At 55.5% G+C, this 12,914-nt stretch overlaps 1 protein-coding gene across 3 annotated transcripts in view; it reads right to left on the minus strand.

The window, feature by feature from the left end:
• Positions 1-12,914, minus strand: part of ZHX2 (zinc fingers and homeoboxes 2) — a 158,267-nt gene that overhangs the window by 72,019 nt on the left and 73,334 nt on the right. The window contains exons 1-2 of one of the 3 annotated variants that reach the window (XM_075549313.1): positions 7,162-7,227; positions 6,953-7,023 (exon numbers count right to left, since the gene is read on the minus strand). The gene's annotated coding sequence lies outside the window, so the exon portion shown is untranslated. Of the gene's footprint in view, positions 1-6,952; positions 7,024-7,161; positions 7,228-12,914 lie in introns of those variants that run through there. The other 2 variants (XM_075549314.1, XM_075549312.1) reach the window with 2 other exon arrangements.

Below are 12,914 nucleotides of genomic sequence, written 5' to 3' on the forward strand. Positions count from 1 at the left end.
ACCAGGGGACCACCAGCAAAGGGGTTTAGATGTCCACTTAGAAGCTGGGAAAGGCAAGAGAGTGGATTCTCCCGTGAGACCCAGAAAGGATTAGAGAGAGTGGCCCGTGGCTACCCTGACTTGAGCCCAGCGAGGCCCATGACCATCAGGATGTCAGCCAGGAACTGTGTGCTAAGGCCCGACTTAGCGGAGCTGTTACGGCAGCAATCGACCATGAAGACAGGGCCCCCTGGACTATGCATGAGGGCTGTTCCTGACAGTACCCTTACATCCATAGGCCGAGTGTGCAGGCGATGGTTCTTACGCGGCCTGACTTCCGTGCAGGAAAAAGTGGGGAGCCTGTCCTCCACCGATGTGAACTGCCCGTGCAAATAGTGGAGGTGATCGTGACGAGGGGTTTGCATTGAGGAGGGGCTGGTCGATGGCTTCACCCTGAGGGCAGGCCTGCATCACATTATAGGGCAAGTCGGAGCTGCCCCTAAATCGGACTTTCGGCACCCAGGGACTACCTGCCTGCCTGCACTCTTGTTCGGGATCTAAACCAGCGACTTAACGAGGGCTGTGAGGATTCACACCAAGCGGCCCTTTCCCTGCACGTGCACGCGGCTGCTCGGCCATCAACATGTGTGGGGTGGGGCGAGAAGGGCCGCATTGACTGTGTGCAGGGGTTGGGGAGGAGGAAGTGCTGAGGGTGGGTCGCCTGGCTCCTGGGGAGCAGGGGGTGGGAAGGGACACATCTACAGGCAGTTACAAGCTGGTGGGTGAAGGTAGGCACAAAGCTGGGCCTGTGAGCAGGACGATCACGTCTGTGAGTTCGTGGCACCCTGACACTGGACGTGAGCAGGAAGGAGGCTGGCCTCAGGTGCAGTGCTCTGCAGCCTCCTGGGTGGAACCCCATCCACTCGCAATCCCGCGGGTCCCCAGAATGGCGACAGAGGCCCCTGTCCCAGGCTTGGCCACAGAGCACCGTTCACCCATTGGCACAGCGACTAGGACATGTGACCCAGTATCTCAATTCCAGGGTAGTGGTGGTGGTGGTGATGCTTGTAGGTGTCACGGAGTCGGTTCTGACCCACAGCAACCTTCTGCAGAACGAAAGGAAACACTGTCGGTCCCTGGGTCACCCTCACAGTCATTCCTATGCTTGAGCCCGTGGTTGAGGGCCCTCTTTTTTGCACCCCTCTACTTTCCCAAGCACACGGTCCCTCTCCACGGAGTCGTCTCTCATGACAAGAGGTGCAGAGTATGTGAGACAGAGCCTCGCCCTCCTTGCCTCCAGGGAGCACGCTAGCTGTGTTTCTTCCGGGACAGATTTGTCTGTCTTCTGGCAGTCCATGGGACTTTCAATGGTCTTCTCCAGTACTATAATCCAAATGCATTGGTTCTTCCTTGGGTTCCCTAATCCCGTGTCCACCTTTCACATGCACAGGAGGCGCTGGACAATACCACGGCTTGGGGCAGGCACAGCTGAGTCCTCAGAGAAGCCTTCTTGCTTTCCAATCCCCTGAAGAGGTCGGGGGCTGCAGATTGACCCAACACAACACGTCACTGGATCTCTTGACTGCTGCTTCTGCGAGCATTGTTTGTGGATCCACGCGGATGAAATCTGTGACAACCTCAACCTTCCCCCCCACCCCTTTATCAGATTACCTACGGGTCCTGCGGGGAGGATGTTGATCTGGTTTACATAGCGCTGCCGTAATCCCTACTGACGGCTGCCATGCTTGATCTTCCCCAGAAAGTGCTTCCAGCCCTCCCCACTTGTAGCCAGCACGGTGTGCCCAGGGGTGTTGAAGGACAGTGATGCTCCGAGAAGCAAAGCCCTTAGCTGGCAGAAAGCAGGTGGTAGTGGCTGCTGGGGCCACTTAGCCAGGGGAGGGGACATGGCTCAATGAAGCCCACACAGGAGAAAGCTGAGCTTGGTAGCTGCAGACATAGGACGCCTGCCGACATTGTTTAGATCCAGCCGGGCTCCCCGCCAAGGCGGCTCAGGCTTTTCAATTACATGGGCTGCCTTTTTGTTTTACACTTCTGTCAATTTGAATTGGATTTCTATCTTGTAACCAAGAGTCTGACTGGTATAATCAAAGATGGGCGGAGGTAATGCCATGCTGTTTCAGGTGTTACAATTCCCTTGGACAATAAAATGGGGACTCACAAATAACACGGGGTGGGCTCAGGGTCAAGTACTAGCCAGAGAGCAGGCAGATGATGGGATGTGGCCCTAGCGTCTCCTGTTTTAACTTAGAAATACGGAGCCCATGCCCGCAGAGAACCGCTCCCTCACATGCCACTAAGGGGGCAGGCTGGGTTGAAGGTGCACCAGAATCTGCGGAAGCACCAAGTCCCGTGTCCTGATATTACAACCATCAGGGCTTTGTGAATTTCATACTGGTGGCACCTGGGATTTTTGCAGCTTGGTTTCCAGATTGAACGTCTCTGGTCTGGCCTCTGACCTTCTGCTTCTGTCTTCAGCCCAGCTGTCTGCCTCTGAGCTGGCCCTGGCCACTCACCCCCACCCCCACCCCCCCTGCCCCAGCCTGAACTGCCTCCTCTATCAGCTGTTCATCCATCACCGTTCATTCCCAACAGGTCTGAGGGACGTGGCACAGCCCTTTGGAAACGGGGATGCTAGGATCGAGCTAGGAGTCACAGTGTGGGCTGGGGCTTGGGTCCCAGGCAAGGACCAGTGATGCTCAGGTCCTTCTTCACCCAGGAGCATGCCCACTTGGCTGGTAAACACTGGGCTGGAGGGTGTTGACCCTGCCCCCCCACTCCCCATCCCCCCAGCCATCCATCCTGAGCCTTTTTCTGTGTCCTAGGCCTGTGCAAGGTCTCTCCACCAGGACTATGAAGGTGCAGACAATGCCTCTAGAATGACTATCGAGGCTGATAACAATGGAACCAGGGAGATACCCATACACACTGGCAGAGTACACACTCTGCGCTAGGTAACATTCTCCACACATTCCGTGCATTGATCCTAATGGCCTCATCCGATAAGTACTAAGAACCTCCTGGTACCCACTGAGCAGATGAAGAAACTGCGCCTCAGAGTTGAATGACCCTTCTAAGGCTGCACAGCTAGTGGGTAACCGAGTTAGGATTTGCATTCAGGTCATGTGGACTCCTAAGCTACCTGCTAAACCTGCCCTGCCTTGCCCTCCCTGGCTAACATTCCACAGGTGAGTCATATCCATGCGGCATGAACCACCTTCTGCATCATCTGTGGCTTCCTCTGAATCTGTTCCCTCCAGTGGGCCCCTCTCCCTTCTGATTCCCAAGCTAGGTGTCCAGGACACCCTGTTGACCTCTCCTTCCTCACCGCCCACGGCCAAGAGCAGCTGGGCATTCTTCTCTTCCTTGGTGGGACTGTCCTGACGCTCACTCCTCCTGCCCAGGGCCTTCTGGATGAGGACCCCCTGATGGATGACTTGCTTTTAATCCCGCCTAGCTGCCGTTGGACACCAAGCGTGGTAAGTAGAGGAAGACTCTCAATGAAATGAGTTGACACCGCGGTCCCAACAATGGGCTCAAACCTAACAACCCCAGTCAGGAGGGCGCAAGACTGGGCAGTGTCATCGTCTCTTGTACACGTGGTCACTGTCAGAATGGACGGAACAGAACCTACCCCGCCCCTCCCGCCTCCCTCCGCTGCAGCCCAGGCTCTGCACTGCCACCATTATGTCTGTTCTAGATCCAACCTGGTCCCCAATTGCTCTCACAGTTTGAAACCTCTGGAAGCCACCAAGTGCGTCCTGCAAAGGTCCACCCCGAGCAGGGCATTCGAGGACTCTGAAGCGCACCCGTCCGCACGGATTCATGTAACAAAAAGCATCTGTCCCTGGGCATGCCAGGCTCTTGGGGCCCCCACTGTGACCCCCAGAAGGTGGGTTGCAGAGAAGCCCAAGTAGAAGGCGACGGGAAGGAAGTGCCTTTGACAAATCGCCAGGACTAAGGCAAGGGCTCGGAGACACGGCAAGGAGGCACTGGAAGAGTGTGCTCCTATTTTTAACAATCCACGTGTGGCATCATCTTCCAGAACGTGTTGTGAGGGGGAGGCTTGGCTTTCAGGGTGATATGAATGGGAGGTGATGAGGGTGGCAGTGAAGAAACAGCAGGTGGGGGCTGTCTTCTGTGAGCAAGATGGCTTGATGGGACCCCCTATGGATTTTTATCTCCCCAATAATACCATGTGAGGCACTCTCTCCCCTTTTACCAATTGGTCCACCACGGGCAGACCCATTTCTGGACTAACCATCTCACCTGGCTACACAGCTAATTCCTAGCCCATTCATGGCCCTCTAATTTAAACTCCCTGGGAATATGAAACAGGGCAATGCTGCCCATTGAGCGATTTTCTATCTCAAAACATACCCTGCTTTTGCCAGCGCGCATGCGGGTGGCAGTATCCATTTCTAAGGTAGGTGCCCTAGAAGCACAGCTGGGTCCTGTGACCAGGCTTCTCAGTCCCAGACCCTGGTGGCTCCTGCAGCGGCACCAGTCAGTGGGCCGGGCCTGGCAGACTCGGACTACTGAGTCACGTGAAAGCTTATGGTAACGTACATGCACCACACACTCCCAAGGGTAATTCTTTCCACTCACTCAAGTTGGTCCTCGAGTGAGTTCAAATTCATGCGATAGCCCATGCTCGGAGTCTCTGCTGTACCACAAGGCCGCTGGCACAGCGCCACGAAGTGCGAGAGCGGCCAGGGGCCTCCAACAACGCTTTGTCTCGGGATGGCAGAAAAAGATGACATGTTTGTGACAGTCCTCGCCCTAGAGCCCTTAGCAGACATCACTAATCAAATGTAGCACACTCTTTCCTGGATTTGCCTCAGAATCCTTCTCAACACTGCCCCTGGTAGCAAGGATCAATGGATCAGAATGGGCAGATGGAATCTATTTGGCATCTCCAGTTTCGCCCAATCACCTCATTTTAAATGTGGTAGGGCAGATTTGAGAGAAGCCACATGACTGGCCCACTCAGTAGCAGAGCCAAGAGTTTGAACTCCTTTCTTCTAGGCCCTGTTTGAATCAGAGTCATTTCCTTCATCCAGAATTGGAATGAGGGCTGATCTTTACCTAGCATTTACTGTAGCTGAATCAATTCACTGAAGCTGCACAGCCGCCATGAGGTTGTTACTGCCACTGTGCCCATTTTACAGATGGAGAGACTGAAGCAGAGAGGTTGGCAACTTACCCAAGATCCCATAGCTATTGAAAGGACCAGGCCTTGACCCTGGGTAGTGGGACTACACAATCCCTGGGTGGGGCACACAGCCAAGGAACTCAGCTGCTGGTTGGAGGGTTGGCGGTTCAGCCTACCCAGATGGGTCTTGAAAGAAACGCCTGGAGGTTTGCTTTTGAAAACTTAGCCACGGAAGACCCTGTGTGGCCCACGGTTCTAACCTGACCCACAAGGGGTCACAAGAGTCAGAGTTGACCCCAGGACTGGGGGTAGCCAGTCTCCAGCTCTGCTCAGCCACCAATGACGAAACTCCTTCCCATCACTTCTCTTCCAGTCATTCCACAGCCATTTGCTGCACCCCTACTATGTGCCAAGACTGTGGCCAGAGGGCTTACAGACACAGCCTCAGCTCTCCAGGTCCCACTCCTGCTTGCTGCCTTGCCAAGGAAGTGACAAGTCAGGGCTCCAATTCACTGTGCAGCCCCCCCCCCCTCCTGACTCCACATTTGGGCTTCTTAAACCTATGTGTACATCAGCCCTCAACCCCGACACACCCAGCTGCTAGTGAAAGAAGACTAGGGACTGAGACCCCGTAGCAAGAGCCCATTGCTCAGACCCTCCATGAGAAATGAAAGTCCCCCTGGCATAATCTCCCCATTTGGGTTGGCAGTGTGATTCTACTCATGTTCCGTGGGCTAGGTTTTGGTCGTGTGTGTGTGTGTGGGTGTGTTTGTGTGCCATTAACCCCACTCCTACCAAAGAAAGGGGTTTGATTTCTTTGGAGAAACCATGATTCTCCCCCAGACTGTCTTCTGGGCCACACCCACTCTGTCTCTGGGGGGCCTCTGTGCCCACTTCCACAGTGTTTCCTTCTTGACCATGGGTCACAGACCTTGGTGGGCTGGTGGCTCTTCTGGTGTGGAGGAGGCTTCAGAGCCCCTGATCAAGACCCCCAACACGCTTTGTGCACCTGTCACATGTATCCAGGTGTTTGGGGTTAGGCACACGTGGCCAACAGGTAAGTGGTCAGAGGAGAGACCCGGGACCCATGGCTAATCTCATCCAGTGGTTTGCGAATGGCACAGGCTGAAAGTCCCCCGCCCTCCGGTTGATAGATCATCATAGAACTGCAGTCCTGCCAAACACCGCTCTCCTCCAATGTTACTCATCACCCAGGAATGCTGCTATCACCTCTGCTTGAACTCTACCAGCGACGGGCAACTCACTACTCCGTGATGCCTGCTTCATCTTTGTGGCGGTTTTCCCTGTGAGAGCGTTTCCTTACACAACGGCTGCCCACCTTCTGCTTGCCTTGGACCATTCTTCCAACATCCCAGAAAGCTTTGTCGCTTCCCTCCATCCTCTCCCCTCTTTGGGTGACAAAGTGGCGGGAAGCATGTCCCAACCCCACCCCTCCCTAACCCCTGCTCCTGTGGCCAGAGGCTCCAGAAAACAATCGCAAGCACACACACTCTGACTGCCGCGTCTGAGCGGCCCGCACCTGAGCAGACGGGGGGGGTGGGGGGGCGGGGGGGGGGCGAGGCAGCCACCTGCCGCCTCCTTGGCCCCTGGGCGAGGGACTGGCTCCTTGGATAGCACTCACACCTGGGAGCTCAGCACCTGCTGTTCCAGGTGGATCTGGATGGAGGCAGCCTCAGCTGCAAAGGACCCAGCTGCATGCCCACGCCCCCCCACCCCATTCACCTTTCCCTTCTTGAAACCCAACCCCACGGCCCACCCTCCAAACCCAGCACCACTCACCAGTCCCGTATCGCTTACATCCTGGGAATCTTTTTACTCCTGGACTCCGAGAGCAGCCAGTGCGTCAAGACCTACAAAGACAGAAACCCGATATGAAAAGCTGGGCCGAGGCCCTGGGCGTCCAACTCCATTCTGAGTCACTGGGAGCCCAGGAGGAAGGGGTGGGAAGGGAAAGGGAAAGGAAATGGGGAGACCCCCCCAATCCCTACACTTAGGCAGTTCCTGGGCTCGTGGAGTCTCTGAGGGCAAGAGAAAAAAGACCCCGACCCTGGATGACTCAGCAGCCCGGCCAGCAGCAGGCTTTCGCAGGAACAAAGGGAAAGGTCACACCGACAGGGGGAGGCGAAGGGGCAGCTCTCTAGCCTCACTCTCGTCCTCCAGGAACCTGGGGAGGCTCTATGCCCGCCAGGCTGCCCCTCAGGGCTCCATGGTGGGGAGGGGAGGGAAGCACTCTGCCCTGGCCTCCCCGTCCTGAAAACAAAAGCCCCGAATGGACAGTCATAGCCAGGGAGGCTCCCGCCAAGTCAATCCCAGTCTGCGTGCTTTGAAAACCCCTTGGAGGAGAAGGCCCGCTGGCCCAGGTGTGTTTTCAGCAGGGTAAGTGGAGGCCTGAGCACCCAGGTCCATGGCCCACCTTCAAGGGTGCACGCAGGGGTGCAGCCAGGGGTGACAGGTCCGGCATGTGCCCAGGGCGCCTCCGGAAGGAAGCCCCCACAGAGCAGGTCCAATGCCCCACGGCCATTTCGATGACCAACTGTGCAATCCGGTGCCTGGTTAAAGCGGAGACCTTTCGTTTTTCGGGGCCTGCGTGGGCCCAGGCAGTGGTTCCCCACCTGGGGTCGAACGACCCTTTCACAGGGGTCGGCCGATTCATAACCGTCGCAGAACGACGTGATGAAGTAACAACGAGAATGATTTTATGGTTGAGGAGCACCGCGGATGGGGCGGAACTTGGAGCCATCGCTGAGCAACTGTTTTCAGAAAAAGCAGGGAAGATGCCACTGGGTTCTGTGCGGCCATTGCGAGGGGTTACTGAACTCAGGAGCCGGAATAGGAGCGTGTTGCGAATGACAGAACACTCGGTTCTGGGTTCCTGGCCATTATGATAAAGACGGGTGTCTGAAAGACGGGTGTCAGATGTTTGGTTGGACATGGGTAAGGGATGCCTTGGGGCACTTGCAAACAGACCCTGCTCCCACCCCCGCCCCTGCCCAGCCCACAGCTGCTCAGGTGAAACTAGCTTGTGTTTGCCTTAGAAGTCTGAGGTGAGCTGAGGTCTCTCTATTCAGACCTCCTGTTCCCAGCAGGGTAGAACAAAAAGAATCTTCATGGCAGTAACTCCCACTGACTGCGTCCTAGCCTGGCCAGTCCTTCTCAGCGGTATCTGTCATCTGGCTAATCAAAGGTGATGTCATGTCACCCGGGAGCTTGTTGGAAAGGCAGGATCTCCGGTTCCAGCCAGTCTTAAGGAATCAGAATCCCAGCAAGACCCTCGGGTGACTCGTGTATGCTAACGTTTACCAAGCCCCATTTTGAATTCTCTTCAGAGCCCTGATGGGTCGTGGTTATGGGTGGGGCTGCTCACCACAAGGTCACTCTTCTGGGGAACCCTGGTGGGGCTGTCAGGAAGCATTGGGCCGCTGGTCACTAAGCTGCTGGTGCAAACTCACCAGCTGACTGCTCCTGAAAGACAGGAGGGTCCCTAGGAGTTGGAATCTCGTCGTCGATGGCAGTGAGTCTTTTGGGGGAAGCCAAGTGGAAGAGTGAGGGGGGCAGAAAGGTGACCGTCGGGGCAGGCCAACAGGTAGCACAGAGGGTGGCAGGCCCTGTGGAGGAAGGTTCCCCTTGGAGGGGCAGGGGGCTCAGAGAGGGAAGCACAGAAAGCTAGAGGCAAGTCAAGGGCCAGCAGAATTGCCCGGCCTCCTGCCTATGGGGGATTCCAAGCTCCTGTGTTCAGTCCCAGTCATTGGGGTCCTAGGAGGGGTTATCTCTCTTGTCGCCTGCTCTCAGAACCAACCATCGGGTGGGAGGCAGTGCCTCAGGAGAGGTACCAGCTGTCCCTTGTACCCCAGAGCCTGTCTCAGAGGGACGACTTCATAGTGTAGAGTGAGCTTGTCATCCATGGGCTGGTCTGCTCCTAACACGAACTCAGAGCGCGCCACAAGCCCTATTTTACCGCAGAGGAAACAGAGGCATGGAGAGACCACAGCTTTTCCTGAAGCGACAGCTCTTGGGCAGGCTGAGTTGAGTTGCAGGGACTGAAAGCCCAGGGGAGTGTTGCTGCCCCTGATGGAGGAGGGGGTGACATCAGAGGCTTAGGACGCTCTCACTCCGCATCACCCCATTCCGCACGACATTGTTCCATGCTCATTAAGGTCAAGGAGCCTTGGTGGCTTGACAGTGGATGCTCAGCCGCTAACCAAAAGTTAGGGGTTCGAACCCACCCAGAAGCTTCAAAGGAGGAGAGACCAGGTGGTCTGCTCCCATAAACATTCTAGAGCAGGAGACCATCTGGGACAGTGGGACTGTTACACGGAACCTCTCTGAGTCCCAGTGAACTTGATGATGCCCAATACCAGTAACAACAGCACCAAGTGGAGCCAGGGGGACAGGGGAAACGCTGCCATCCACAAGGATGCCCACAGCAAGCATCTTCCTCAATGGCCGTCAGTCAGCTGGCACACTTGGCTTATCGAGCCTTCTTGTGCGTCCGTCTGTAGAGCTTGTCCTACCTAACTTGCTTCCGCAGGTGGAGCGGCTCACAGGAAGTAGAGAGCAGAGCTGTGTCAGTACAGTGTGGATGTGGTGAGGGTTCCCGAGCCAGGCTCCCGGTCGTGGGAGTCTCACGTCGCCAAGTCACCGTGGCTGCGTTTGGCCAGCCCAGGGCAGGGGGACTCCCCACTGCCCACGACCCCTCCTCCTCTGAGCTCACGGGGGTCACAGGTTCTGTCTGGGAGGGGCGTGCCACTGAGTTCTCTCTGTGCCACCAGCCTGGTCACCCATCTCTGACGCGGCTGCATTTGGGCAAAGCCTCTAACTGCCTTTCCTCCTGGACCTCCCAGTAAAGCTCTCTACCCGCTCCTGCTCCTCTATGTCGGAGCCCCAGCCCTTCCCTGGGCCCTCCCCTTGCCTTTCTCCCTTTTTACAGCCCTAGACTGACTGTATTCCTAAATGTTTGGTTTTTAATCAACACATCACTGTCCCTGGCTGGTATTATGGGAGCTGTGTTTCGCTACACGGCTGCCTGGGCTGTAAGTGGGCTGCGGAAACGCCGTGGTTCTCCCCAAGTCCTGTTAATTTCACAGAACGTGAGGTTTTCCCAGCCTTAAGGGTGATTTTCTGCACAGATGCTGGTAGAGTGGAAGTTCTACTGTCGCTCCTGATATCTCTGTGTGCCTTAAAGTTGCAAGGCATGCGTTTAGGGTTTTATTGAACATGCAATAGGTTGTGATTAAAAACTGAGCACTCCGTCTAACAACCACTGAGGTCATTTATCAGGGGCTTACGCACACCTGGAAGGAGCAAGGCTGCAGCTGTCAGCTGCTCGCTGGAAGGTGGGCAGTTTGAATTCGCTCAGCCTGCAGGGCAGAAAGAGGTGGCACCTTCCTTCAAGATGCCAGTCTCAGCAACGCTAGGCTCTGCGTATCTCTCTGTCTGAGAGCAGCGCAGTGGGTTGGAATTCCACTCGGCCGATGGCAATTTTGGGGGGTGGGTACATACCTGGTTCTATGCTACCCTCAACCCTAAAACCCAGTGCCGTCAAGTTGACTCCAACACACAGTGGCCCTTCAGAGGGCTTCCAAGAAAGTAAATCTTTAAGGATGATGCAGACAGCCTCACCTTTCTCCCGTGTGCTGAGCACCAGCGATACATAAACAAGACCCCGTCCTGACCCATCTAGGCGTTTGGAGACCCAAGTCTGGCCCTGGTTCTCTTTGTCTCTCTTAGAGCGACTCCATTCCATTCCATTCTCCCCTCGGAAAATGTCTGGAGTCGAGGAATAAATCCTGGGTCTGGAAAGTCAGAGTTTGTGTCCTGAAGTGGGGCTGTGAAACGGAAGGAGTGACAGGATCAGGCTGGAGCTGCTCCAGAGGGGAAACTCGAGGAAGTTTGAGCTGAAACAAGTTGGAGGAGCGGCATGCAAGTCATAGTCTGGGAATGTGAGAAGGTACCGGGCAGGGAGCGGATGTGCAGGTGCCTGGGGGCAAAGACCAGACTCCTCACGTCCCAGGCTCCTGTCTCCTAGCTGTTGAGGCCCCACCATCCCAGCTCACACCTCTCAGCTACCCCTGCCTGCAGGTTTCCAGGTGTCCCGGCAGTATCTCTGTTTCTTGTATCTACTGGCTGTGGGTAGCCACATGGCTGTGCCCGATGAGTCCCTCTCCCTGGAATGCTCTGCCATCTTCCCCCCAGCCCCTCATTAATACTCCCCCCGCAGGACCACCCCTCGGCTGTCAGTTTGTCCCACTGTGGTGGCCAAAGGCTATGCCAGCTGGTATTTCAAATGCCAGCAGGGTCTTAGAAGAAGTATAGTCAGAATGCTCCTGCGACACAGGATGGCAAGACTTTGTCTTACATACTTTGGACCTGTTGTCAGGAGACACCAGGCCCTTGTAGAAGGACACAATGCTTGGTAAAGTGCAGGGGCAGTGAAAAAGAGGAATGCCCTCCGTGAGATGGACTGACACCATGGCTCCACCCATGGGCTCCGGCACAGGGACACTTGTGAGGATGGGCAGAACCGGGCAGTATTTCATTCTGTTGTACAGAGGGTCGCTATGCATCAGAACCAACTCAATGTCACTGAACAGCAACCACTGCCCTGCAGGAGTCGCCCTCGTAGCACAGTGGTTAAAGTTCTTGGCTACCCACCCCAGGGATGGCGGTACAAGCCCACCAATTGCTCTGCAGGAGAAGGGGGATGGCAGTCTCGGAGACTCTCCGGGCAATTCTGCAATGTCCTACAGCAGGGGTTCCCCGATTCATCACAGTAGCAAAATGACAGTTATGAAGTAGCAACGAAAATAATCTTATGGGGGGGAGGGGTCAGCACAACATGAGGACACAACACAGCTGAATTAAAGGGTTGCGGCTTTAGGAAGGTTGAGAGCTACTAGCTGTGGGTACCTGGAGGATTGAGCAGAGTGATACCAGGTACATGTGATGATCTCCAGGTCTCTTCTATGACCAGAACTAACCCCAGACAGCAGCATGCATCACAGGTGTGACCCCAAATTCCCACGGGGGCATGATGGTACTTTTGATCAAAGGCTCTGGAGGGCTCTCTCATACCAGGACCACCCAAAATGCCTCCTGCTAGTTAGCAGCCCTGCTTAGAACAGTGCATGCGAGTATGCCGACGTCCACAGCCACCTCACTCCCATGGACCCCATGCACAATGGAATGAAGCGCTGCCTGGTCCTGCGCTACCCCAATATAGGGGGGGATGGGACCATTGTTCTCTACAGGGCTTCCAGGGGTTGATGTCGGAAGTAGATTGCCAGGCCTTTCTTCCTAGTCTATCTTACTCTGGAAGCTCTGCTGAAACTGACGGAGAGGTGGTGTCTGGATAGATGGAATGCAGTGGTCTCCCTCCACCCCATCACCACGTTCAAGGTGAGAATGTACCCCTGAACCATCACTGTCCTCAGACACATTCATTAGCTACTATCATTACTGATGCACTTGCTATTGTATCAACCCACTGGCAGCTGCTTGAGCATAGGGACTCGGGAAGTGACTTGACTGGGGGTTGCATCTTCATTGGTTTGCTCAGTTGGGTCTCGTTTTTCTCCAGTGTCCTTGAACCCAGTTTTGCAAGTCCCATCACCCTGCCACCCCTAGGTGCTCAGTTACAACCAGCCTGATGGAAAGGGTCCAGGGAGTCTTGGAGTGTGGAGACTCGAGGCTGGGCCTGGCTCTCTCAGACTTGCTTTGTGCCTCCCATCCACCAAGTCCCTGC

The sequence above is a fragment of the Tenrec ecaudatus genome, chromosome 5 (genome assembly GCF_050624435.1).
Source record: "Tenrec ecaudatus isolate mTenEca1 chromosome 5, mTenEca1.hap1, whole genome shotgun sequence".
NCBI classification, from domain to species: domain Eukaryota; kingdom Metazoa; phylum Chordata; class Mammalia; order Afrosoricida; family Tenrecidae; genus Tenrec; species Tenrec ecaudatus.